At 37.4% G+C, this 26609-nt stretch overlaps 1 long non-coding RNA gene across 1 annotated transcript in view; it reads left to right on the top strand.

The window, feature by feature from the left end:
• The window catches only part of LOC140172567 (uncharacterized), a 37367-nt gene extending 11110 nt beyond the window's left edge, over positions 1-26257 (top strand). Inside the window, exons 3-4 of the long non-coding RNA XR_011861742.1 lie at positions 17578-17673; positions 25713-26257. This is a non-coding gene — a long non-coding RNA (uncharacterized lncRNA). The remainder of the gene's footprint in view (positions 1-17577; positions 17674-25712) is intronic.
• Positions 26258-26609: the final 352 nt, after the last annotated feature.

Raw genomic sequence — 26609 nt, 5'->3', positions numbered from 1 at the left:
CTTTCTATAAACAAGTAATTTTACTGACCATCTGATTTACGAACAATTAACGTGTCCAAAAATGGTATAGTACCTTCGTGCTCTTTCTCATATGTAAATTTGATGTTCTCAGTGGGGTCACTCTGATTAAGGTACTCAGTAAGATTGTCAACTTGGTCTTTTTGCACTATTTCCAATATATCGTCCACGTATCTCTTCCACAGCCGTGGCTTACATGTGAGTGGGGCAGATGCTATGGCCTTTTGCTCTAAAAATTCATGTAGAGGTTGGCTACTACAGGGGATACGGTACTACCCATAGCAGCCCCAAACCGATGTTTATAAATGGTGCCGCGGAAAAGGAAATACGTAGTTGTCAGAACAAACTGTAGCAACTCCAAAATATCGTCAACCGAGAGTAATGCGCTATCTTTCAGAGAAGTGTCATTTTCTAAGCGCGATCTTATAACTTGTAAGGATTGCTCAATCGGGGTGTTCGTAAAAAGAAAAACTACATCATAAGAATTAAATATCTGATCCTCTTCAATCATGACCTCAGCTAAATGTTTTGAGTTTTGCACGTGATGTTCTGTACCTACCAGAGGTGACAGGATGTCTGCTAAAGCACGGGAAGTCTGATACGCGATGGTACCCGTATAGTCAACTATGGGTATGACTTTATTTCCAGGCTTATGGATCTTAGGTGTACCATAGATCCTCGGGATGTTTGTTACCTGGGTTTGGTTACGTCCCGGGTGTTACGTCCACAAAAAAGTGTAAAAATACTGAAAATGTGTGGCATTGTTGTCTTTCTGATATTTTGTTAGTTATTTATTACTTCAGATTTCTTTGAATTATTTCCCAAAAATACACACATCTTCTTGAAAGGGAAAGACACAAGCAGTAGTTTTATCTTCCGTTTTATTCACGTGGCATCAACACTGATAGACTTAACATGACGTTCACTTGTGCGGAAACGAATTGGGAACGTAACAATGAGCATGGTCTGAAATGTCAGTCTTAACAAGAAATGTCTTTAAAAAGACAATGCCTCCAAGATACCAGTGGGCACCTTATGTTATTAGTTAAGGAGATACTTATAATGCTAGCTTTAAGGTAGCGCTATTGGATATAGATTGAAATATGTGAGTCCATTCTCTCCTGATTACAAGACTGAAAATTTGATTTTAATCGCATATTCGGTTACCAAATATGGCCTGTCAAAATGGCGCGAAACCAAGAAGTTGGCAACAACTTTCTTTTATTTTTGTTATGCAATGTTGTCAGGTAGGCCTTATTTTCTAATTATATATGCAAGAATTATGCAAAGTAAAATTTTCAGATAGGCTACAAAATAAGATATAAAACCCATGGATGCCTTTGGCAAATTTTAACACCACTGCAACAGTCAGACACACCGCCAGTCCGAATCTGAAAACACTTTAACAGTCCGACACGCCCCTAGTCCGAATCCGAAATACACTGCGCTAGTCCGAGTCTGGAAAACACTTCGTCAGTCCGAAACTGCGCTAGTCCGAAACTGAAAAACACGGCGCTAGTCCGAATATCGGACTAGCGCAGTGTTTCCTAAATTCAGATTCGGAATAGCGCCAGCCCATGTTTTGCAAATTCGGACTGGCGCAGTGGTTTTCAGTTTCGGACTGCTTTCGGAGTGCTTTTTAGATTTGGACTAGCGCTGTGTCGGAGGAGTGTTTTTCAGATTCGGGCTAGGACAGTGGTTTTCAATTTCGGACTGGCCGCAGTGTTTTTCATTTTCGGAGTAGCGGCGTGTCGGACTGGCGGAGTGTATTTTAGATTTGGACTAGCAGCGTGTCGGACTAGCAGCGTGTCGGACTAACGCCCTCACTCTCTCTCTCTGTCCCCATGTGTAATGGTATGATGGGAGTTAAGTACTGAAATTTATACTATTGGCCTATACTATAATAAATAGGCTACGGTTTGTATGTGACGGTATGATGGCAAGTGGCTGAAAAGAACAAAAAAAAAGTATGGGGACACGTCCCCCCTGTTGTTTACATCCATGATGTATTGTATGTAGGGTTAAGTAGGCCTATAATCATGATGGGAGTAGGCCCAATTTTAGGCTTTGGATTTTAGTCAGAGATTTACCTAACCCAAGTGCAGGTCAAACTGCCAACTGTCAAGGGCTAGTAAAGGACTAGCCCCGGGCCTAGCCCTAGACTAGTCATGCTAGTATCGTGCACTCAGTCACGCACTGCAGATAATTTTGCGACATACAATGTAGATTTGACACGGGTTCTGTTTTGTATTTTAATTGAGGTCAAACTCATGAACTTACCATTTAAATGTTGATATCAAGATGAACAGAAATAAATAATCCATTCTACTTTCTAGTCATGCATGCATGCTATTTCCCGGGGCTAGTCATGTAGTTCATGAATTGTGATAGCAATTTGCTTGTACGTATAAATCGTAATTGTAAACCGGCACGGATCTCACTGTTTAGTGTTTACATGTATGGTCACTGATGGTCCTGAGTTTGCAATATTGAAATTGTTATTGAAATCAGTTTCTTCCGAGTTCAAGATAAAAGTAACATGATTGTACTGAAATGTAAGTTATAAACATTCTTCCTGTTGTCCAGCGTGTATGAACTATTATTATGATGTAGACACGATGATTGCGGCCTAGTCGAGCATATAAATTTGTAAACATCCGGCCAGGCCTGGCTAGGCCTGCATGCCAGTCGGTCTGTGGATCGTGGCCATACATCAGAATTCAGATGCTGACTCGCCGCGTATTAAACGGCACAAAAATACCTCCAATTTTGCACAAAACAATCCATGATGTCAAATTATCACATCCAAAGTGTCGACATGAACGTCAGGTTCAACTTCTCCAGCCAAAGTTTTTGCATTAATAATCGGTTTCATGTAATCATGAAATTAAACCTTGTTTGATGTGTATTCCCATTGGCACAGCATACCGGTTGTCCGGCTTGTCTTTCTTGTCTTGCTCACGAAAAAATATCGTGTGTCATGAATATTAATTAGATACGTTATGTATAATCTCTTTTACAAGCCCTTACTGGCCATACGACAAGTATACGCAGGCGTCTACGATAAGCTGCTGATGAGGCTATAGCTAACCTATAATTAAAGACCGAATTAAAAGAAAGACGTGATTGGTTGCTGACCTGCGCAGTATGGCATTTTTGGTCTGGTTGACAGGACGTCATACGCAAGCTAGTGTTTTTTAAAATTAAAATTCGGTCTTCAATTATACAACGTACTGAGCTTGAGAATATTCTAATGCATGAACTTGAAAGACCCACGACAGTGGCGCCACTTGCTAGGTGTTTCTAGAATCACTATAGAATAAGATTAATTTTAATGCTAATTTATTGCACATGCTAAGGAAGCGTGATTACCTTTTTAAACATTCAATTTAGGGAAATGGCGATAGGCGAATTTATGTATGGTGCAGAGAAGTAGGGGACTTGCTACCGCTCTCAATATTGAGCGGAAATTAGAGTAGCCTACTTGTCAGAATATAAATTTAGTCACGTTAGTCACGGCTGTGTCTTTTTTCTTACAGGTTCTTTACACAGCCGTGACGTTAGTCACGGCTGTGTCTTTTTTCTTACAGGTTCTTTCTTCTTACACAGCCGTGACGTTTAGTCACGGCTGTGTCTTTTTTCTTACAGGTTCTTTCTGCCGACCACTACATTTGCTCTAGCACTCACATGCTTACACCGATTTGGACCTAACTTGGTCACAATCATCATTGACCATGCCCCTACATGTCACATGAAATTCGTGGGGTCAAAGGTCACGCTGGGGTCATAGGGGTCAAAACGTGATTTCAACTAAAATGCTTCTTCTCCTACAGATTACGTATGACGGTGAACCCACTTGCACACATGCATTACTATTACCCAGTGTCTATGGGGTCCTCACAGATTTGGGGTCAAAGGTCATTAAGGGGTCACTTCCGGTATAAAACGAAAAACCTTCAAAAATTTTTATTTGCTAAGAAAAACATAGGACAGTAACGGTATGTTCACACATAAATTGTAATTACCCTGTGTATGTGGTATTTTTTTATTTAGGGTCAAAAGGTCATTAAGGGCCACTTCCGGTACAAAACGAAATACCTTTAAAATGCTTCTTCTCCCACAAATTACGTTGGACAGTAACACCACTTGCATACATGCATTGTTATTATCCAGTGTCTATGGGGTCCTCACAGATTTGGGGTCAAAGGTCATTAAGGGTTCACTTCCGGTATAAAACGAAAAACCGTCAAAAAATTTATTTGCTAAGAAAAACATAGGACAGTAACGGTATGTTCACACATGAATTGTGGGTACCCAATTCATATGTGGTATTTTTTATTTGGGGTCAAATGTCATTAAGGGGTCACTTCCGGTCTGAGACGAAAAACCTTCAAAATGCCCTTCTGTCACAAGTAACATAGCAAAGTGGTGCCACATGCACCCATGCATTGACATTAGCCAATGTCTATGGCCGTTTTCATATATTTTGGGGTCAAAGGTCATTAGGGGTAACAACACGGCTGTGTTCGTGGGTTAGACCACAGCTTAGTCTAGTTTCTTTCTTCTTCTGCCGACCACTACATTTGCTCTAGCACTTACATGCTTGTACCGATTTTGACCTAACTTGGTCACAACCATCATTGACCATGCCCCTACATGTCATATGAAACTCGTGGGGTCAAAGGTCAAGCAGGGGTCATAGGGGTCAAAAACGTGATTTCAACTCAAAATGCTTCTTCTCTCACAGATTACGTAGGAGAGTGACATCACTTGCACACATGCATTGTTATTATCCAGTGTATATGGGGTTCTCACAGATTTGGGGTCAAAGGTCATTAAGGGGTCATTTACGGTATAAAACGAAAAACCTTCAAAAAATTTTATTTGCTAAGAAAAACATAGGACAGTAACGGTATGTTCACAAATAAATTGTAGTTACTCTGTGCATATGTGGTATTTTTTAATTTAGGGTCAAAGGTCATTAAGGGGCTACTTCCGGTATAAAACGAAATTCCTTTAAAATGCTTCTTCTCCCACAAATTACGTATGACAGTGACGCCACTTGCACACATGCATTGTTATTACCCAGTGTCTATGGGGGTCCTCACAAATTTGGAATCAAAGGTCATTAAGGGGTCACTTCCGGTATAAAACGAAAAACCTTCAAAATTTTTTATTTGCTAAGAAAAACATTGGAGGGTGATGGTATATTCACACGTGAATTGTGTTTACCTATTGTACATGTGGTATTTTTTCATTTGGGATCAAAGGTCATTAAGGGGTCACTTCCGGTCTGAGACGAAAAACCTTCAAAATGCCCCCTTTCTGCCACGAATAACATAGCAAAGTGGTGCCACTTGCACCCATACATTGACATTAGCCAATGTCTATGGGCGTTTTATATATTTTGAGGTCAAAGGTCATTAAGGAGTCAAAAACACGGCTGTGTTCGTGGTCTTAGACCACAGCTAAGTCTAGTTCTTTCTTTCTTTACCAGGTTCTTTCTTTCTTTCTGCCGACCACTACATTTGCTCTAGCACTTACATGCTTACACCGATTTTGACCTTACTTGGTCACAACCATCATTGACCATGCCCCTACATGTCATATGAAACTCGTGGGGTCAAAGGTCACGCAGAGGTCATAGGGGTCAAAAACGTGATTTCAACTAAAATGCTTCTTCTCTCACAGATTACGTAGGACAGTGACACCACTTGCACACATGCATTGTTATTATCCAGTGTCTATAGGGTCCTCACAGATTTGGGGTCAAAGGTCATTAAGGGGTCACTTCCGGTATAAAACGAAAACTTTCAAATTTATTTATTTGCTAAGACAAACATAGGACAGTAACGGTATGTTCACACATAAATTGTAGTTATCCTGTGTATATGTGGTATTTTTATATTTACGTCAACCGTCGAGATCGACCCTCTTCCCCTACACTACGCTCTACGTTTAAAATGCTTCGGTTCTCCCACAAATTACGTAGGACAGTGACACCACTTGCACACATGCATTGTTATTACCCAGTGTCTATGGGGTCCTCACAGATTTGGGATCAAAAGGTCATTAAGGGGTCACTTCCGGTATAAAACGAAAAACCTTCAAATTTTTTATTTGCTAAGAAAAACATAGGACAGTAACGGTATGTTCACACATGAATTGTGGGTACCCAATTCATATGTGGTATTTTTTTTATTTGGGGTCAAATGTCATTAAGGGGTCACTTCCGGTATAAAACGAAAAACCGTCAAAATTTTTATTTGCTAAGAAAAACATAGGACAGTAACGGTTTGTTCACACATGAATTGTGGGTACCCAATTCATATGTGGTATTTTTTTATTTAGGGTCAAATGTCATTAAGGGGTCATTTCCGGTCTGAGACGAAAAACCTTCAAAATGCCCCTTCTGCCACAAGTAACATAGCAAAGTGGTGCCACATGCACCCATGCATTGACATTAGCCAATGTCTATGGCCGTTTTCATATATTTTGGGGTCAAAGGTCATTAGGGGTAACAACACGGCTGTGTTCGTGGGTTAGACCACAGCTTAGTCTAGTTCTTCTTTCTGCCGACCATTACATTTGCTCTAGCACTCACATGCTTACATCGATTTTGACCTAACTTGGTCACTACCCTCATTGACCATGCCCCTATATGTCACATGAAACTCGTGGGGTCAAAGGTCACGCTGGGGTCATAGGGGTCAAAAACGTGATTTCAACTCAAAATGCTTCTTCTCCTACAGATTACATATGACGGTGACCCCACTTGCACACATACATTGCTATTACCCAGTGTCTACGGGGTCCTCACAGGTTTGGGGTCAAAGTTCATTAAGGGGTCACTTCCGGTATAAAACGAAAAACCTTCAAATTTTTTTATTTGCCAAGAAAAACATAGGACAGTAACGGTATGTTCACTCATAAATTGTAGTTACCCTGTGTATATGTGGTATTTTTTTTAGTTAGGGACAAAGGTCATTAAGGGGCCTCTTCCGGTATAAAACGAAATACCTTTAAAATGCTTCTTCTCCCACAAATTACGTAGGACAGTGACACCACTTGCACACATGCATTGTTATTACCCAGTGTCTATGGGGTCCTCACAGATTTTGGGTCAAAGGTCATTAAGGGGTCACTTCCGGTATAAAACGAAAAACCTTCAAAATGTTTTATTTGCCTAAGAAAAACATAGGACAGTAACGGTATGTTCACACATGAATTGTGGTTACCCAATTCATGTGTGGTATTTTTTTTATTTGGGGTCAAATGTCATTAAGGGGTCACTTCCGGTCTGAGACGAAAAACCTTCAAAATGCTCCTTCTGCCACAAGTAACATAGCAAAGTGCTGCCACGTGCACCCATGCATTGACATTAGCCAATGTCTATGGGCGTTTTCATATATTTTGGGGTCAAAGGTCATTAGGGGTCCCAACACGGCTGTGTTCGTGGGTTAGACCACAGCTAAGTCTAGTTTTACTTTGAAATTAATTTCCTCGGTCAAATAAAAACAAATAATTGTGTTTTTCAGTAATATCAGATAAAGCCATAGTGCTTTGCTATACCGTTTAAATCTTGGTGTTAAATTAGGCATGACATTTGTCTTTAAGTGTAAGATTTTTGATTTTTACAACTACGCTCGTGAGCTTTTTTCGGTGTTAACTTTTAGCATTTCAAATTATTATAGTTCGCTAAAGAAAGATTTTTCTTACCTCTGTAAGACACAGCGTGAGGGTCTATGTAGTTTTGTCAAAACTTTCGTTTTGATTTCACCCTTTTTAACTTCAGACTGCTGAAATATTCAACTCAGGACTTGTATTTCGATAGCACCAGCAGAAATAATCAATATTTCTATTGTGGCTTGCAGAATCATTCATCCAGGATTGTATTTACGCTTTGATATTGAAAAAAAAAATTAATCGGAAGTGGACAATGTTGAAATCAAACGAAAATTCTGACAAAACTATGATATAGCCCACGATGATGTACGTTAGAGAATTGGGAAATATCCTTCTTAAGCGAACTATATTAAAGCTGAAAAGTTGATCAAAAAAGCGCATGGGCCAAGTTGAAGCCTGTTGAAAAAAATATACAGTATAAAGTATTATGTGTTTTTTTTTTCTGACATTTACTAAAAAAATGAAAGTTATTACTTTTGATTTGGCCGAGAAAATGAATTTTAACGTGAAAAGGTGTAACTAAAATTTTGGTCATTTTAACACCGAATTCGACCGCTTCCAGTGCCTAATTAAGGGGTTGTTTGGAATGGCAGGTGAGTCAGGGGTCAAAAATAAAATTGTTACCTTTTTGACCTCAGCACATGTGTATGTATGATGTGCCATACAAAAATTTAAAAACAATACCTTAAAGTATAATTTTAAATGTTTTTGTCATAAACACGCTTTTTAAACAAATTATATCTGTTTGTACCGGGGGCGTGTCTGTTGCCAGGTACATGACAGCATAGACACACGTTACAACCTTGAATAATAATACAGAATTCAGTCAGCCACCTGGACAACCGATTCTTTAGAAATGCTTAGTCGCGCTAAAAGTCGATCGATACATGTTAAAATCAGCACAATTCAGAGATACACCTTTTTGCTATAAAATTAATTTTCTCGGTCAAATATAAAGCAATATTTTTTTTTCTTCAGTAATGGTTCTTGGATATATATATTTTTTTAAATCCTGGTGTTAAAATTAAGCATCAAATTGTGTCTTTTAGTGTGATATTTTGATTTTTATAGGCCTTGAGTTCGCCTACGGAATTGGTTTTTAGCGTCTCAAACTAATATAGTTTGCTAAAGAAAGATATTTCCCACCTCTGTAACGCACATCGTGTGAGTCTATATATTATAGTTTTGTCAGAATTTCCGTTTTTATTTTACCCTTTTTCCCTTCATGCTCCGAAAATGTCAAACTCAGTACTTTTATCTCGTGAGCAACCAGCAGAAATAGTCGATATTTTCATTGTTGTCATCCAGGGCAATTTTCCATTGAAAAGCAAATATTGCCCGACCAGCGATTTAGTAGCCCAAATCCCCAATTGGGTTTTCTGGTAAATGAGGTGAATTTTAAAAATTTGCTCCCGTGATAGCCTGCAATTTCAATTATGAAAACCATTTTGTCTGTCTGTTTGTTTGTTTACCTAGGTTAGTCCGTATTTTCTCTTAAAAGAGACGCACGCTTGAGGTCCATGGGAAAATCCACGGTCCAAACCTAGAAAAATTAGCGTGTTATTATACGGGATTTTAATCTTCTGTCCCTCCTATCTCCAGGTGAATTTTGTATGACCTACCCCCCCCCCCCCCCCCGCCCACCATCGCGGGGTGCCATTTTCATTACACCCTTCAGACTTGTGTTCGGGTTTGTTTTTAATTTGACATGTAGGCGTATACCTAAATGTATAGCTATGCTATATATTTTTATAATGTATCATGTACATGTAGGCCTATGGGGTGGGGTGGGTGCAGAGGTGTGTGATGTAGGTAGTGGGGGTGTATGTAGGGAAAATTTGGGGTGGTAGGCCTACTCAACACACTTTTTTTTTATAAACTTCCATGTTTAACCTGGTATTGTTTTGGCTGCTTCATTAGGGCCTATGACTTGGGTTTCCAAAAGCAGTTTCAAACACATAGGGCCTGCACTTTGGCTCGACATTTGAAAGGGGCGTGAATTCATTTTTGGATACGCCCCTATTATAATTAGGTAATACTCGACTCACACACATTCCCTATATTAATATGTATATACATGTACCACATGTAGTCAATCTGTCTGCTTTATCTGTATTGTGCCCTTCTTAAGCAAATACGGTAGTTAAACACGATTTCATCAAACATTATAACAATAGCTCTTTTACAGTGTGCAATCATCCCGGGCAATAATTGGGCAATAATAGAGGATGTGCGTGAAATTATTGATTGGCTCCATACAAAGGAATTGAACCGGTGTCCTTCACCGTAATCATGGCACAATGCAGTGCATTCAATCAAACGTTGTCGTCAACCTATTTGATCGTATTTGTGCATTTGTTATGTGTGTGAGACGAGCTGTCGTGGTAGATTGCAATAGCTTGTAATCATGCTTTTGTTGAATGAATTTGAGTACTCCGCCATATTTACGGTATGATACGTCATAATCTAGGTGATTATTTACATTGGATATCTTGAATACGCTGGTGAGGTTGTGTAATAATCGGATTAATGCTATAACAGTAGGTGAATACAAGTTTTGAATATATCGCGTTGCAAAGCCCCATTCAGTGATCCCAGCGAAAGTGAAAAAAAAAATCAAATTGTTACTTTTATAAAAATATTTAATGAAAAAAATTGGCACAAAACCCAAGAAAACGGCAGTATTGACGAAGTTGAAGCCCCATTCAAATACATGTAGCTAATTTATATATACTGTCAGTATATAAATTACAGATTCACGTAAATGCATTATTTTTGTCTTAAAGGAGTATTTCGTGATCCTAGTATCCTCTTTTTATGACATTTTTCAGTACATATCCACGAAAAAACCTATTCCCAAAATTTCAGTTGATTCCGATTTTGCGTTTGCGAGTTATGCATGATTATGTGTATTACACTGCTCCATAGACAATGCGTTGAAATTTCGTTCTGGTGCACCAGAACGAAATTCAAATTTCACGATATCTTTGCAAAACGAATTAATCTGCAAGAAATATTTTGTACATAAACATTATGTAGCCAGAGGTTTCCAGTGATATAAAAATCTCAACTTTTTTTGAGAAAAGTGGGGGATGAGGCTGTGGATCACGAAGTGCCCCTTTAAATAGGCCTACACGGCTTAAGGCTGAACCACTAGCAGAAGACACCAAGTTGATGTTTTATGACCTTTGACATTCTTTTGTGGCGAGTGACATGGTCAGTTCAATTCACGCCGAGTGTCCTTGACAGGTTTAACTCTGCTTCGGTGGTCATGAAAGAATTCAAAAGATAACCTCTGCCCCAACAATCCCAAGCAATTGTCTGAAACTGCTCTTCGGATGATGTATCATAAGAACTCAGTCGTCAAATGATGATAGTCATATAATGACCAAAAGATTATTACTGACTATATCATTGAAGACTGAGTTCCGCAGATCTTGTACAAAATCTGAATTTTGATGATTTTACGATCGTCCGGATGAAAAAATTCACTGAATGGGCCGTTAGTTCCTCCTCTCCTTACACTGGCAATATGGATCAAAGAAAAAAAAAAAAAAAAATAAAGAAAACAAGAAGAAAAAAAGACAAAGAAAAGAAACAAAAGAAAAACAAATATGAAAAGTTCGAACAATATTTGGTTTATAAAATTAATGTGACCGTGATGAGGCTCGAACTCACCACCTTCCGATTTAAAGTTCGAAGCGCTAGTGTACCAAATTCTGATGCCTTACCAAGTGACCTGTGCTCCTGATATACGAAATAAAAATAAAATAATACACTGTATACCTGCTTGTGTCGGTAATTGATTTGCTCAAATTCCATAATGGTACAGTGCAACAGAGCAAAAATGCCCAAAATTTAAAAGCTATATAATTTATGACCACTATACACTACACATAAAAATACTAATACATGGGAATTTCAACGTAAGAATCCAAACAATTAAGTACCAACATGCACAGCTTTGTCCTTATATCACATTTGGGTTTTAACAAAATTTTATCAAACCTCTACTGTGATTGGCAGCTGCACAAGGCATCTCTTTGATAGCTGATCATGGCCATCCATTCAGCAAGTGGCTACTAACTGACCTTGACAGGCTTGAATGAGCACTGTCATCTGCTACAAAACCATCACACTCTAGGACCTGGTCACTCCATAATGCTACAGCTACAGGGAGCACAGTACTTTGACAATGGAGTGAAAGACTATTATTATTGATTAGGCGCGGATTTTAAAAGTACAGCTCCTATGCGTGTATAGCAACAAATTGGAATAGAATGTTTGGAATCATGTAACTAAAGTACTAAATGCATTCTGCAAAATGCGCTCTGACCAATTTATAAAGCATTTCATTAGCTTTAATTTGACATATTGTTTGACATATTTGGAATTATGGTAAATCATTAAATAAAATATTTATTAATTAATCAATTATGTCAATTAATTAAAATTTAATGCAAATATGCATATTTTCTCTGACAGAATTGTAGGATTTGACAAGAGCCATCTTTCTTGTAAGTTTGATTCTTATAACATACCGGTATCGTATTGCGTCCCGTTATAGTTGCAGAAAAAAATACGCGTGCAGGACACACATACGCACACACCCCCACACACACACCCACCCAGAGGATCGTACCGTTTTACAATCTTATAACATTCATTGGCGCTAGTAGTAGTAGTAAATTTCAATTTTCTTTGCTTTACCTCACTTGTTCTGCTCAAAATTAAAAGGGGACATATCTAGCTGACAGTAAAAGCTAACATTTTATGGAAATTATGTTTAACTATTTGCTTAAACAGCACAAAACAGATAAAGCAGACAAATTTACTATACATAGGCCTATACATGTATGGTATCATGCCAGGGACTGTTTAAGAATATAACATTAGATTTATGATATTTACTTCGAGGACTGTTATATATCAAAAATGTGAAAAATATCAAATTTTAATAATTTGTCATAAAATTTGTATTATATCGTGAATTTCAAACAATGAAATTTATTTGATATCAGAAAGACATTCTTCGTATTCATAATGCAATTCGATATGTCTGATGTGCTCTCATGTCCCACAAAAATACTATCGAAACGCTCAAAACGCTCATTCCAGATCCCTTAATTTGGTTAATTTTCTTTTCTTGTTTTCTTTCTTTATTTTTTTTTTTTTTATATTGCCAGGGTAAGGAGAGGGAACTAAAGGCCCATTCAGTGATTTTGTGATTTTTTTTCATCCCGACGATCGTAAAAATCATCAAAATTCAGATTTTGGATACTAGACTGCGGAACTCAGTCTTCAATGATAGTCAGTAATTTTTATATTTTGGACATTATTATGACTATCATTTGAGGACTGAGTTCTTATGATCCGAGGAGCAGTTTCAGACAATTTGCTTGGGATTATTGGGGCAGAGGTTATCTTTTGAATTCTTTCATGACCACTGAAGCATAGTCAAACCTGTCAAGGACACTCGGCGTGAATTGAAAGACCATGTCACTCGCCACAAAAGAATGTCAAAGGTCATAAAACACCACTTTTGTGTCTTCTGCTATATATCTAAAGGCCTATGGCTGATTTTGTACCTTTCGTCATTGTCATAGATGTGCTAACATAGCTTGCTAGTGCAGTGGTTCAGCCGAAAACCGTGTGTCTAAGACAAAAATAATGCATTTACGTGAGTCTGTAATTTATATACCGGTACTGACAGTATATAAATTAGCTACATGTATTTGAATGGGGCTTCAACTTCGTCAATACTGTCGTTTTCCTGTTTTGTTTTTTTTGCCATTTGTTTTTCATCAAAATAGTTTATAAACGTAACAATTTGATTTTTTTTCACTTTCGCTGGGATCACTGAATGGGACTTTATAGCGCGGATTATTCAAAACTTGTTTTTACCTACTGCTATATAGTATTAATCCGATTATTACATAACTTTGCCAGCGTATTCAAGACATAGGTTATGTAGGGATAAACTGTACATGGGTATAGAAGCCCTGCATGCTTTTATCGATTGGCTCCAAACAAAGGATTTGAACCGGTGTCCTTCACCGTAATCACGGCGCAGTAGCCTTCAGTCCATTCAATCAAATGTTGTCAGTGTGCGAGACGAACGATGTATAAATCTGGAGGTCACATCATCACTTATCATGCTTATTGTAAAAAGTTTGTCCAATGCATATACTGTGTGTATTGTTCCCGGGTATTGTCAATACAGTCAAGCAAACAGGTATTATATTTTGAAAAGGCCGCTATAGTATATTCACAGGGGTGTCTTGAATGGCCAATCATATGGGACATAATCAAATTGCAGTGACTGCTTCCTTTGTTACCACATGTCAGTCATCTTGTGATTATTGGACCATGTAAACCTACAAAAAACGAGCCAAAGTGCAGGCCCTATGAACACAAACAAAAGGCATGAAAGGCACCATACCCAGTCACCTTCGTGACAATTGAAACACTACGTCAAGTATTAACATCCAAGTTATTCTGTTTTTAGGCAAGCAATTTTAAATAATTGCTTGAACAGGTTTTGTTAAAAAACAAAACCTGTTTAAGTTAACAATGATAATGAATGGTTCTTATAAGGCAAAATCTCCGATGAGGAACTAAAAGCGCGTAAAGCACGAAATTTACAAACAAACATAAAAACAATCAATTTATAAAGATTGGTTTTAAGCTGGCGTTTAAATAACGAAAGTCTGGGGGCGTTACGAAGGTTATTTGGAAGTGTGTTCCAAACAGTTTGCTTGATCATAAAACATACAGCGTAATATTATGTTTTGTAAAAGAAAGTTTTGTTAAAAATATTGCCCAATTGCATGTAAGATTGTCTGGCAAAGTTGTTTTGAGGAGAAGCAAATTTCAACACATTGGTCCGATGATCACGGTGATGATGAAATCAAATAATTAATCACTCACGTGATGAAAGATCCTCATCGTGCTATAAACATGATCAGTTAGTGGCGTAGCTGCCGGGGGCAGGGGGGCAATTGCCCCCTGGCAAAATTTGCCTATTTGGGCCCCCGCCCCTAGTGCAAGGAAAAAAGAGGAAAAGGGAGGGAGAAAGAAGAAAAAAGAGGGGAGAGAGAGGGGAAGAGAGGGAGAAGAAGGGCAGAGAGATGGAGAATCCATACGATATGCAATACCATACGACTATATTCAATAAGCCTGACAAAATTGTCTATTTGGGCCCCCCCCTCTCCCCCAAGTGCAGGGAAATTTGGTGGATTTGGGCCCCCGCCCCATAGGCTAGCTTGCCCTCTCCTTGGAAAAAATCCCAGCTACGCCGCTGTGATCAGTTGGTGCGCTATTAGGCTTCGTTGCTATATTGAAGTTCTGGCAACACTGTACCCATGCCGGTATTCCTATTAAACCCAGGGATATCGATCCACAATGCTGGTATTAGCCTTAGATTTCACGCGTTAATTTTGAAAAATTTTCAGGCGGGAGTAAAAAATGGTGAAATCAAAACGGAAATTCTGACAAAACTATGATATATCGCTCACGGTGATGTGCGTTAGAAAGTTGGGAAAAATCCTTTATTAGCGAACTATATTACTTTGAAAAGCTAAAAGGTTGATCCAAAAAAAGGCTCGCGGGCAGAGTTCAAGCCTATCAAAATCGAAAATCTTACACGAAATGACTGAATTTCACGCCTAAGTTTAACACTAGGATTTGAAAAAAAAATACAGTATCAAGCACTACAATTTGACCTGACATTTACTGAAAAAATGAAAATGATTGCTTTTTATTTGGCCGAGAAAATTAATTTTACATTAAAAGGTGTAACTCAAAATTTAGCTCATTTCAACACCAAATTCGATCGTTTGTATTGCCTCATTAAATGACTGAGTGAGCCTTGCCGAACAAAAGAATCGGTTGTCCAGGTTGCTAACTGAATTGTGACGTTAAACTATCTTAGAACTGCCCTCCAACGTGCCTATTATTTCAATTGTTATACTGTTCTGGCTGGTTTATTGCATATACTGTATAGAAATTATGCAATATGACGTCGAGCATGACAGAGTCACCTTCATTCAAATAAAATCCAGGTACCCATTAGGTACCACGGAGCAATTCGCACGATAATACAATAAAACAGATGAAAGGTATGAATGGTTGTGGAATCGAATTGCAGACCTGTCCCTCTGTCACCTTAGGACTGCATCTCGTAGGCAATGGTAGGTAATAAACCAACCGGAACAGTATAAAAATTGAAATAACATCATGTCTTGGTCTCAATTCAAATTAGTTCAAGATGTGCAATTTGGAGTTTTGCAGAGTTTATATAGACGTGACATGATGATGAATGTGTGGGTGGGGGCTTGTGTTAGGATGTGGTTATGTGTGATGTAGGCTTTGTGTCATAGCACCTGTGCGAAGTAGAGGACTTACATTTCATTTATTATTAATTTTCTAATAGTCACGTATAGCTGAAACAGTTTCACTTTAATTTACTGGTCTTCCACATGATAGTTATGCATACAGGAATGTACAACATTTAACACCATAATGTGAAATTCTTGTCAAATTTGAATCTTGAAAGACGATGAAATAATATACGTAATAACATTTTAAGCCGAAATAATGAGGTAAATGAAAAAAAATAAAATAAAATAAATAAAATAAAATAAATAAATAAATAAATAAATAAATAAATAAATAAATAAATAAATAAATAAATAAATAAATAAATAAATAAATAAATAAATAAATAAATAAATAAAAATTCATCCGTTATCCTCTATAAAAACAGCAAATTTATTTGAGTCCAATAAAGGGCCAGCTGGGGCATGTAAAAATCACAAATATGTAAACAAAATAGGTTTGGGAAATATTAACGTTAAAAATTTACGTTAAAACGTCGTCACTTTATGCCTGCCAAATAATGTACATTTTACTGGTGGCATTATTTTCAGAAAGTGATTGAGGTTAAATGTTTCAGTGAAATAAACATTCATGCAACATGAAGGTCTTTCTTTTTGTTCACAATTAATGATAAAACTTAATTAATATTCAAGACAGTGTCAGTAAGTTATGGGTTACAGGCCGATATTCTTGAGGTCATTAGTCCAAAAACCCAGTAATTTTGTTCTATACCCTAAACTTCACTTACCTATAACCTAAGCTTTAATCCTAAACCTAAACCTAAACCTAGCCCTATAGCCCCAAACCTTAACCCATGCCTCTCTGAATCCTAACTCTCACTTCTAACTCCTCACCCCGCAACCCTTAATACACACACACCCCACACCCCACACCTCACACACCGCGTAGCACCCAAATCCACGTGCCATCGACTTCAAACATATCCCAATATCCCAAATACCTCACTCTGCTCTAACTCCTATTCTACCATATAATATAAACTCGTCATTAAAAAACTCACACAAAAATTACATGCTGCTGGATATGCACCATCAATTGTGTACTTGTGATCAATATTGCTAGGCAAACAATTACAGCAAACATGCCAAAATCCTCCCATTTCTCCTCAATTTAAAAATAAATTTCCCCACCCCTTGAATGACTGGGTGGGCCTTGTATAGCCAACAAGTGACTAGCGTTGTGAGTGGTTTTACTGTATCTAGAAAAAAAACTAACAATTTTTAATTCTACACCATTTGCCCTAAATAAAGGTGACAATGTCAGTTTACTGACCAATTTTACAATATTTGGGGTAAGGGGTTGGGGTTGATATTTTCTCTGGGTGTTGGATTTAGGAGGGTAAAACTTTCTTTTCGGGAGTTGTGTTGGCAAACCAACTCATTTTGGGTTTCAACCCCCTAACCACTACAAAACACCAACACTGAAAACAACACTTATAAAACTAAATATATGCTCCTGTCTTAACTTCTGTAGTTACAGATGCTGTGCAATTGGCTGTAATCATCCAATTTGCCCTTCAGTGTGCACCCCGCATTGTCCATCCCAAGGACAACCACAAGGCTGCAGTTGGTAAGTCATTATTATTATAAACTTAACCTTAAAACCTGATTTTGTTCTTGTTATATGCTGCGTACAAAAAGTATTCGTACACTTAAAACTAAAGTTACAGACACTAAATATAAATTACCAAACAAAGTAATTCAGGGGCGGCGTCGGGGCATTTTGATAAGGGGCGATGCAATTTCCAAATGTTGAAAGATTGTTCATGAGGTGCGATAGTGGGGGTGTCTGAGAGGGATGTGCAACCTCCGAATTTGGAAAATTTTTTTAATGAAAGTACAAATGAAGCCATTTGATGCACCGTTTTCACCCTTTTATTGGGTATTTATTTATTTTCCAACCGTATATTTTTATGGATTTCATTCAATCACGGGCCCGACTTCCGAACCTATACGTTTTTCCCCCATGCTTTCCCAGTTAAATTTCACCTTTGTTGAAATAAAATATCTTTTTTTTGAACATGTTTACCCCCATTCCTTACTCCGTCTTCTCTCATGTTATCCTTATACAAATGATCAATTTTTTGAGCATATTTGCAAAGTCCCGGTTAAGTCGCAGCGCGGTGTATGTTTTAAAGTTGCATTGTAGGCCTATAATGATATGCCTTATATTAATTACGTAATAAATAAACACGATAAAAATGTCTGGAAGTTGAAAACAAACAAAATTAAAGCCGTTATCAGGGGCGTAGGCGCGGTTGGTCGCCCCCAATCACCGAAAGCCAAAACGGTTAAATTTGCGAGCGTAGCGAGCGAAAAGAAAGAACATGTTTTTATGCTTTTTCGGTCAAAAAAAGGTCAAAGTTTTGCCCATTAGTGAGCGTAGCGAGCGAAAAAAATTAGGTTCTTTATGCTTTCGTGGTCAAAAGAGTCCACAATTTTAGGAAAAGGTTCAAAGCAGGTCCACTTTATTAAAATTAGCACCCATAAGTCCTGGCTATACGCCCCTGACCGTATTAAATGAAGCCAATTGATTATTATAGGTACATACTTTTGAAACTATATATTTCTGAGAGAGGTAGTACAAAAAATGTGATAAAAGTAAAAATTGCGTGTTACAGATATCAGACTGAAAGTAAACATTCTAATGATTAAATAGCTGGCATGACACAGACTTGCGTACTTGCCGCGCCAGGACCGTGGAGTAGCCAGGATTTGTCCAAAGTAGTACTGGTAAGGCAGGAGAGGCCAGGTGACTTTCATGGGGGAAAATGTGCCGAAAATTTGCCCAAAATATAAAAACCAACAACTTTAAAACCACGTCGGTCATCATTCCACAGGGGGCAAGATGTCCGAAAGAGGGGGGGGGGTTCATCCCTTCGCCTAACCTGGCAATGTCTCCTTTTCTTCTCCTTCTTCCCCTCCTCTCTCCTTCCCTTTTGCTCTATCCTCCCTCTTCTCTTTCTCTTTTTCCTTCCTTTTACCTCTTTTTTGCAAATCATAGGGGGGGGCGGGACGGTGGCCGACCCCTGCCTCCCCGGTGGCGCCGCCGCTGAAGTAATAATAGATGGATAATTTTGTTCTGCGTATGTTTATACCTCCTTAGGCATGAACATACACACTAGCCAAAAGTATTGCAACATCGCAACGTGCAACATGAAAGAACTCGGCAAACTGTAAATTGACGTTCACAATATAAATTAGGCACTAGATTAGCTAAAATCACACCAAAAATACTGTACAATTACTTTGACAGAGTTATATTAAGCAAAATATCAATTGATATTACTTTATATATAGAAATTAGAATTGATTTACATCAATATATACTTTAAAATCTTCTGTTTACACAAGCCGAGCCGATAGGGTCACTGAGGGGTCACTTCCGGTGCGAGACAAAATACCTTCAAATTGCATATTCTTCCATAAACAAAAGCTGAGCGACGCTACTTGCACACAGGAAATGACATTAGCCAGTGTCTATACGCTGGCGAAGTTACGTAATAAATCGGATTAACTACCATAGCAATAGGTGAAAACAATTTTGAACATATCGCGCTGCACTACAAGCAGGTTGAACTAATCACATGTGTATGTCTGCAGTTATAGATTTAACACAATACTGGTCTTTTCAATGATACTAATCTTACAGGTGCAAGTGATCAGAATGATATGGTTCAATGCAGAGGTACCGCGTGAAAGTATCAGTGCAGCGCGGTATATTCAAAAATTGTTTTCACCTATTGCTATGGTAGTTAATCCGATTATTACGTAACTTCGCCAGCGTATATATGTTCACAGATTGATGTCAAAGGTCATTAAGCCGGCCGGCTTGTTCGTGTTGTATACAACACTAGTTTACTTATTTGATTATGATCATACACATATTCCAAGAATATTTCCATATTGGAAAAGTGAGTGGCAATCTTCTTGGGAACTTCAGACTAAATACTCATTCCCATTCAATCACATCAGCCCGATTCTTTTAAAAGTAGTTTTACCTACCTTTCAGGGAGGTAAATAAGGATAATTTACTGTGTGAGCAATTTCATGTATTTTTGCCCTTAAATTAGAAGAAATAACTTACTGGGTGGGCAGCTGTAATTAATGGCATCCAGGCGTGTGGATTTTCAGAAATGTAGACTTGTGTTTGCGAAGAATTTGGCTTTGATGTAAAAAGTGGACTTTACCTTCCCACTATTAAGGTGGCTGTGTACTCTCAGACATGCATGTAGTAAAAGTGCAATAACTTTGTAATTATTCGCGCAAAACATATAAAAGTATACATTTTTATGAAGGCAAGACATCAATAAATCTTAATATAAATACAGATTTGGGGTAAAAACAACAATTATGAAGAAAATAACAAAAATGTGAGTTTTTGGCAATATTTGTTAGGTACATCATAACAAAAAACACTCTTTCCAAAATATTTTATTTTGTTTTTAGCTCAATCTTGAGGCTCCATTCCAAAAACGGTTTTTTGATTTTTTGATATTGGCCTTATTTTTGAGATATTGACCATATAAGGCATCAAATTGAACTTTTAAAATTCACAAACGCCTATTTGCACAAAATGATGCCTAAAATCGGAAATAGACCAAAATATAAAAAATGAGAAAACCGTTACTTGAGTCGATCATGCTTTTTACGATGATCATATTTGCTTACCTATAGATGCTGTATTTATTGAGTTATCGTGTACCTAAATCGTCATTTTACCGAGAAAATGAACATTGAAATAATGGCCGTTGAAGTTTAAAGTGGTCACATTTTGCACTTTCATCGAATCTCGCAGGAGAATGCGGCAGTTTTATTTTTCTACCTTACATTACATAAACATCGGGTAAATCCACGGCCCCTTGAGAAGTTTGAGCGAAATCCATTCATAACTTGATATTTAAATCGGGGGAAAAAACTTGAAAAAACCCACATTTTATCAGCTATTAACGGAGCCATTTGACCACTAGGTTTTTGTGAAATTAGCGCTTCCGTGTTGTTTCCATAAGATGCGCCGCGCATGCAGATAAGCGTCGCGTATGCGTAGCGTATTTGTGCGTTAACAAATTGCGTGATACGCAACGCGATGCGTTGTTGCGCGCGTGTACCCAGGCTGGTACAACAAAGATTTTCTTTCCTTTTCAATTTCAAACACGAGTGGAATAGTGAAATAAAATCCTTAAAATATTGCAGTTGGAGTTTACAAATCTGGATTTTCATTCTTTGTATTTATAAAAAACATAACAAAGTACAAAAATATCAAAAAAACTCAATTTCGCGAAAGAAACAATGTCTATAGTACACAGCCGCGTTAAAATGCATCTTATGCCAATGTTATCAGATAGGGCTACATGCTATATTTTTAAAATATAAAGTATTGTCAAACCAGTAATTTGACCAAGTATTTCCCAGTAATTTCCGGTATCCGAGATGCCACTTTTCCTTCTTTTGTCTGAATTTCTTCTTTTATAAAATAAAAAGTTCCGCACTTTTAATTATCTTCAGCCCATTTTAGGACTTTTTATCCAAATTAACACCGGCGTTTGCACAAAGTTCCAGAACTTTGATTTCAAGAGATGCACCATGCATGGTACTAGTTTTATGACAATGATTATATGGTGCCCAAAATTTTAAAAAAGTTGAATTTACAGGGTGGGTAAAATAATTTACAAATGCCCACCCAGTTAACATGTTATTTATCTCCCTGCCATGCTACCTTTTGAACAAATGCACAATTTCAAAGACAGCGATTTAAAAAGCGTCAGAGCAACTGACACAATCTTATTCACTATAAAGTGTCTGACTATCATATGGAAAGGTTTGGCTACAAAACCGATTCTCTTATAAACGATCTATGCACAGTTTCCACCTCGATACACCTGAGCACACAATTTCGTCCAAGAGCTTCCAAGCAAGCAGTGAATTGTCTCTACACAGTATTTGATAACATTACACGGTTGATTGCATAGCATCATATTAAAGAGCTGTGTGAGCTTCTAGCTGGAAAATAGGCATCTGTGATTGTGTTTTTTTCAAAACCTCAAATGTTCCCTTCATCCAATCAGAATTTTGTTTATATCAAACGCTTCCCCCTAAAACCTTCCCCTTCTAAAAACAATTCATTTTACATTAGGTCAACAGATAACGCAATTCAATTTTTATAGCAAGGTGAATGTGGTAAATCTGTTGAAAACGACCAAGCACGATTTTTGACCAAAATGTAGCTTTTAAAAGTCAAAACCTTAAGTGATCCTTACAATATTTTTCAGATTTTATGTCATTAAATGAAAGAGCACACTTATATTGTCCATATGCTAGCTTCATTTCATTTCAATGAGCATTCGCCAATTCTCTTTAAAGGTCCGTAAACCGATCGACAACATCATCCCCCGATGTATTTGAAGCTGCCTGTCCCCGGTTCAAATCCCGGTAGTGATAGGTTTATTTTTCTTCTCCATTTTTTAAACACAAACTTTTATACATTCATTTAAAATGTACATATTGCAAGGGGAAATATAATATACTTTGTTTCTTTTTTCTGAACCGGTACGAAAAAGAGTTTTTTTAAAATCACAATTTTCCGTTCAATACGGGCATTTCCAGCATTGTCTCAGGGAATTTCTGTTTTGCTTTGCTATTGAGCTCTATTGCCATTATGCCATAATTAATACACAAAGATCTATCATGAATGATATACAGACGAACATGAACAAACTGGTTGTGGGGGAAATGTCACCGTAGTATTAGACTATGAGTCGATTTTTGATAAATAAAAGCATGTTATTAATCATGATGAAAGCATTCAGTTGAATTCGAAATTATACTGATATTTATTACATCAAAATACTAGTTTAAAATTGTGAAGAAAAAGTTTATATAATTATATTAGTGACAGTAAAAGAAAAGTGTACGTAGGCTTATATTATTATTGAATGCAACATATCATATGGCATAATTATATTGGTACTTCAATACTGAACAATTCTGATTTTAGAATCTACCAGTTTATTAATCGCGAAAGTCCAAGTTAAAAATCGACTATGGACATTGCATTCTAAACTAACACACGCACTGTCAATCATACTTGTTTATTAATCCAATTTAACCGCAAGCAAAAACAAGACGCGCTCATGCACTTACTGACGCGTTCATGCAATTACACAACACAAAGGCCGCATAATTGTGTACCATGTAGTTAGTAATGGTAATGGCAGGTGCCCGGAGGATTTAAACCATAACGAGATCTGGGCGACAAATCACAAGCCAGATCCATTTAAAAGATGCATTACATCATGGCCAATTTTAGTTAGGCCATAAATTGGCCTAACTCACCATAGAGTCCCGTGTTAAGAATTTTAACCGCAAGTCAAAGTCAGTAGTCCACTTGGGAAGCTTACTGAAAAGATCAGTTGTGAAAATCTATCAATTGTGCACACATTAATTAAATCAGAGTTTTAAGCTTAAATGCAATATCCAGAGTATGCACAGTGGGCAAGTGGACTACGGTGTAGTCTACCGTACTATCGGAACGTGTACCTATAATGAAAGACAAAGATAAAGACAATTTATCGCGTCTGACGTCACCTGTCAATCAAACTCGAGCACGGTTTGTTTACAAGTGTCGTGATGATGACTTGCTGAACGCGGATTTATAACCGGGCGCCTTATTGTTGATTTTGCACCTTTCGATATGCAAACCATCTCAAAAGTTAGGGCTTTATAGTAAGAAACTTTCTTTGGTGAAGGCACCATGTCCACAATCCCTAGAAAAGCTGATTTTTGCCTTGTAAAAGTACGAACTTTTTCGCCATTTGCTGCTATTCCTTTTCTCCGATCAGCACCAGATAGATCGGTCTTCCGTTTACGCGCTGATTAACCTGTGTAAACCAATCAAGGATCGTAATTGACAGTGACATCAGACGCGATAAATTGCATTTATCTCTGTCTTTAATTATAGTGGAGTGGAGCTTGGTTGTCAGTGCAACCACGCACGCACGGCACATGACGAACGGGAATTACGGCACATGTTGTTGCTTGCCTTCCCAGAATGCAATTCACGCATACCAAGTATTGGATTGCAAATTTTGCTATTTATTCACATTTACGCAGAAAATGCTCTCGTTTTTTCACAAAGTTACATAAAGGGGACAATATTTGATGTAAATTTAAAGACAACCCATATCCAAAACCAATAGGGTTACCCCCATTAAATTGCATCGTGTGCAAAAAGTAACTATTTTCGCCTGTTTTGCCATAGGCCTACATTATGTAATACAAATTCAATATACTATGACTTAGCTAAAGAGCGCTTATTGATATGAATCTGAAGGTTCATATTTGGGTTCAGCATGGGCGAAACTTAAAAATATTATCCGATTTTGATTTTAATGGTCTCAACGGGCAGTTGCTATATTACCATGGTAACGAAACATTGTAGGTAGTGCAAACTTTTTCTATTCTGAATTATTTTCAATTCCACAATTTCAACATTTGACCTTTTCGTCAATAACTCCCGACTGTTTAGTCGTAGGTGGGTAAAACTATATGTTTTCTGAATCCATGTGACATGAGAAATATGTTGGAATAGGTTTTAACCAAATCGGAATTTTGAGTTTCGACCCCGAATATCTAGAAAGGCTCAATGTCGCCCACTAGGCACCCGTTATTTTCTTATTCTATACAACTCAGATGTCAACATAAGGGCAAAACATGCATGTTAGTCATATCCAACTAACTTCACACTCACAAGCAAGCTCTACCCGACTACTAAATATTATATTATGTTTTTCTCCTTTGACAAGTTAAGAGTTAGGACGGAATAAAGTTATACCACGAGTCCAAAGGAATTTTTTCGCATTTACGCTGGAATTGACCATATATAACACGATGTTACGAATACTCCAATTTAATTACCAACGTTTCCGCGGGCCCTTTGTGTAGATTGTGCAAGAAATCATATTATGAATGATACACATCGTCATCATCCCTATATCTTCGTGTTAAAAATTGCCGTGATAGTACAGCGAATCCTCTCGTTTTTTAACGGCTACGCATCGCGATTTTGTTAGAGATAGGCCGAGCGACTCAGGCTAAGCATACCATGACTATCATATGAGATACCACAGCGTTTCTATATTCTACACATTATTACGATTTGTGCATGCTCTAGTACCCATATGATGTTTCTATTACAAGAAAAAAAATTGTTTTCAGGTAAAACCAGGGTTTTGTTTCCAGTACACTCCCTCGAAAAGCAGTACACTAATTACCGGGGCCTTGCAGCTTGCTGTGGATATCTTTTACTGCATTTTTAATGTAAAAAATTTGAAATCCAATGTAAAAATTGAGATATATTTAATTTTGAGAATGACAATTATACTTTATAGGTATAAAGGAACGCGTTTAGCCCATTTAGTTAAGTTCCAGGTGCACGTCCTATAACACAATGCATATGTAAACTTTGTTTATCTGTATCAATAATAGTATATTGATTTCAAGTATTTTTTCGGAGTATTGAGCTGTATGGAAAAAAAAATATTTATAATACAGGGTGTTGACACTGTGTGATATGATATACTTATATTATTTACAATTTGTTTTTCATTTCAGATATTTCGGGATATATCTACGGAAGCGACATCGTACATGTGTAATTAAATAAAGTCTAAAATTGTAAAAGTAGTTGCAGCCTCGGATAAATTGAATAAATGGAAATGAAGTAAATCGAAATTCCTTGTAGTCTTTTAACCAAATTAGGCTCCAGTAACTTATTTGTTAAATTTGGCTCTTTTTTGCCCAACTTATACTTTTTATTCGAAGTTGAAATATTCGAATTAACAAGTATTAGTAATTCAATCTATTTCTAGTCGTGTTTAACTTGCATCGAATGTTTTTGACGTAGTATCGATAATTTATATCTACTAAACTTTCGACGTCAAATTTAAAAGGGCATTTCGTGATCCACAGCCTCATCCCCCACTTTTCTCAAAAAAAGTTGAGATTTTTATATCACTGGAAACCTCTGGCTACATAATGTTTATGTACAAAATATTTCTTGCAGATTAATTCGTTTAGCAAAGATATCGTGAAATTTGAATTTCGTTCTGGTGCACCAGAACGAAATTACAACGCATTGTCTATGGAGCAGTGTAATACACATACCGCTAAGTGCACCAAATCCGCGTAACTTCGGAGTAAGCTACTAGTTTAGTAAGTTGGCGAGTATCTCGCATTTTGAGACTTCCAAATCGGCGTAAGTTACTAGACTAGTAAGTTCTATTGTTATAATACTCGGCAACTTACTCTTGGAATCTTTTCAAAATGCGAGTATCTCAGAATTTCGTGACTTCCAAATGTGCGTAAGTTACTAAACTAGTAAAGTTACGCTGCAGCTATTGTTATTTACTCGGCAACGTACTCTTCATCGTTGGAGGAGTAAGTTGGCGAGTAAGCAAGTCGATTCATAAACAGAGGAGAAAATCATTGATATTGATGAGATTTTGAGCG

This window comes from Amphiura filiformis, chromosome 1, assembly GCF_039555335.1.
Source record: "Amphiura filiformis chromosome 1, Afil_fr2py, whole genome shotgun sequence".
NCBI lineage: Eukaryota > Metazoa > Echinodermata > Ophiuroidea > Amphilepidida > Amphiuridae > Amphiura > Amphiura filiformis.
Note: the sequence above shows the minus strand (reverse complement) of the source record. Positions and strands in the feature narration are given on the sequence as shown.